The sequence below is a fragment of the Austrofundulus limnaeus genome, unplaced genomic scaffold (assembly GCF_001266775.1).
Source record: "Austrofundulus limnaeus strain Quisiro unplaced genomic scaffold, Austrofundulus_limnaeus-1.0 Scaffold459, whole genome shotgun sequence".
Classification (NCBI taxonomy): domain Eukaryota; kingdom Metazoa; phylum Chordata; class Actinopteri; order Cyprinodontiformes; family Rivulidae; genus Austrofundulus; species Austrofundulus limnaeus.
This window is the reverse complement of record NW_013952861.1, coordinates 391,881-395,320: the sequence shown is the minus strand read 5'-3', so window position 1 is coordinate 395,320 and position 3,440 is coordinate 391,881.

The following is a 3,440-nucleotide window of genomic DNA, read 5'->3' as shown; positions in this document are numbered from 1 at the left end:
GTCCCCAAGACCCCTGCACCTGTATATAATAAATTCACTTACTTTTTATATTACATTCTCAGTCTCTGTTTTGTTATTAGTATCTGCTCACGTTGACCTTTTCATACAACCTGATANACGACCAGATACAAATGAAGAGTCAGCAGAGGAAGACAAAAACAGAGGACAGCTGGACAAAACAGAGACACAAGGAACAAAATGCAAAGATGTAGATGGTGGAGAAAGAAAGGATGAAAAACGATTAAAGTTTGTTTGTCTCCTTTTCAGATGTTCACAGCAGCAGTTTATGCAGCTTTACAACAACAATGGGGTTATTTAATATCTATTCAAATAATTAATGTTGTTACAAACAGTCAATCTTACAGACTCCTCTTTAGAAAAACTAATATTTATTATTACCAAAACATTTTGCATTCTTTACATTACATAATTTCTATTTTTTTCTATTTTTGAATGTTTCTTTAACATTAACAACTAGATTCAGATATTTACAAACTTTCACTACAGACAAACTTTATCTCAAACATCTGAGATCTTTAACTTCCCCTCTTTAGAAACTCCCATCATGCTGGACTGACTGTTGATTTATTAAATCATTTCCTGTCATATTTTATCCAGTCTGACCTCCTTACAAACACTGTTGGAGGTCTGCTCAGTTGGAGACTTAGCTGGCAGGTTGGACACATCTGCAGCTTCTAAATTAGACAAAGAACCAACAAGTCAAATGTTGTTGATGAGAGCGATGCTGTGTACTCTATTAGTGAGATTATTCTCACAGACCTGAAGGAGGTGGAGCACTGTTCCACTAAAAGCTGCTCTGATTGGTCACTTGGAGAAATCCATTTTCTGCTGTGATGCAGCTTCCATCCTACTGGATGCAGACAAAGACAACTTTTGTGTTGGTTTGACTGAAGAAGCAGCACAAACCAATGTTTCTGCTTCTGGAGCCAGAAAACTTTTCAGAAGAATTCGAAAAAAATTCACTCGATTTGCCACGGCATGTTTTTTCCTGCCGCCATCCAAATGTAGAGGACTGACTTTTCCTCTAATTTATCTTATTTTGCCTGGCTTTGTTCAAATGTTTTTATCTCTTGAAATGTATTATCTCTTTATTTCAATCAAAATTACAACAAAACAAACAAATAAAAAACAAACAAACAAACAAAAAACAATACAATACAAAACAAAAACAAAACAAAGCAAAACAAAACAAACAAACTACACTCTAAAAATGAAATGTTGGATTTACTTAACCATGTTATGTTACCTGGTTTCACTTAACTGAGTTGAGTAAATTCAAAGCAACATACTCATGTTCTTTGGCCAAAAACCTGGTACATTGCTTTGAATTTACTCAACTCAGTTAAGTGGAACCAGGTAACATAACATGGTTAAGTAAATCCAACATTTAATTTTTTACAGTGTAATCTGAACAACTTTTAAAAATAAAACTGCATTAATTCATTATTGTAATTAAAACCAACCAAACAAAAAACAGTGAAAATAAATATTATATGTAAATGTTTTATATAAGCATGTTTCATGAATGTATAAAATTGTATAAAATCTTGTTTTCATTTAGATCAGTATGGGCACTGAGTGTAAACTAATGTTTTTTTTTAAAACTGTAGCACAGGACTATTCAACTGGCGGCCCGCGGGCCACATCCGSCACGTGAGTGGCCAAAGTTGGGCCCGCCAATTGGTTCATTCATCTCTAAAGCCCAAACCTCCGGTTTTCTACTTTAATAACTCTAAGTTCTTTTAGTTAAACATAGACATGTTTGGTATCTACAGAAACATCAGCATCTTGGCTGGAAGCTGGTAAAAACATTTCTATAAACACTCAAGACAATTAAAACTACAAGCAGTTGAAGATAAAATAATGAAAGGGAAAATAAAATTGGTTTAAAAATTTGGCAAGTCAGAGATGTCAAAATATTATTTGTGTCAAATAGGAGGCAAAATGTGTTCTTTTTGTTTTTGATATTATGCAATTGTCACTACTTTTATAGGGTTCTGTATGTTGTATTCATGATTAAATGCAGCAAAATAAACAAATTCAAAGGTAACAGATCTTTGTAATACTTGGTTTATTTACATAATAATTTTAATTGCTGGATGTTCAGTCCCTCAGCTGTTGACCTGCAGTAACTGTGGCCCCCAGAGCAATTTAGTTGAATAGCCCTGCTGTAGCATCAGGCTGCAACATATTAATATGGTCCAAGGACATATCCTTGTGAAAAACATCTTGTCAGCTTATAGCTGTAGAAAAACTAAAGTTAGACAATCTGCATGCAGTTACCTATATTCTGTGTTTTCTAGTAAAACTATTCACACTTTACCATCATTGTGGCTAAGTCCAAAATAATTCATTTAAAACTACCATCATCACTGGCATCCATTTCATTCTGTTAATGAGTCATCTCTAACCAGTTTCTACTTTTACTAAATTCATCACAACATTTAAAAACCTCAAAGTTATTTTTTACTTTTTCCATCAGCTGATTGTAAAAAAAAAAAACTCTTGACAGCAATTAAGACTGATTAGAGACTCTTTGATCAGAGAAGGTGTTGCCATACAACAGTTCAAAAGTTCAAAACTGAACTTTCACTCCCCAAAATGTAATTAAGTCCTGTTAGAACGTGAAACTGCCTGATCACGAGACAGAATTACAAAGGAGCAAAAAACTGTTCTTAAATTGATACCATGAGAAGATTTGTAAGGTTGTTTTAATGCTGTTTGAATTTTAGGTAGTATCCAGATAAATGCATTCTAAATGTGAGCATTATACTGTATGTCTTACAATGAGGGAAAACAAAACTGAAAATTTTAACCAACCTAAGAGACTAAAAAGAAATATCACAACTCTGAGCTCTGGAGCTGTTCCCAGAACAGTAAAACTGTGAGCTATTTCTCCTGCAAACAAAAGTACAAGAAATTATTTTTCACTAAGCTGCTTTAGAAAGATAGAAAGTAAGATAAAAGTGTAATCCTTGGGGTGAATGCTGGGTTGAAAAACAAGTCGATACTTGAAAAYAGTCCGTGAGAAAGTGAAGCATTTTAAAAAGTAGCTGAGACTTCAAATAAAACCAAATTCTGTGTAAACTAAATACTTGCCTTATGAAAGTGCAGGCAAAAATTCTTAGTGTTGTTGTGTCCTTATTTAGATGAAGATGGTTGGCTAAGTTTATAAAATTTTGTATTCATCCTATGCAAACTGGCTGCTGTAACAATGGACAATTTAAATTAAAATCTAAAAGAAATAAAAAAAAACCTGGGGAGGGGGTTGAGTGATTGTCCTCTGCAAACAGAACTTTGTGTGGTTTGTTGTGACCTTCAATAAAAGAGAATTTGCATGTGGAGATGCACAATTAAGAAAACAAAATACTAAAAAATAAATAAATAAAAAATAAAAACCTACAAAAAAACAATTACAA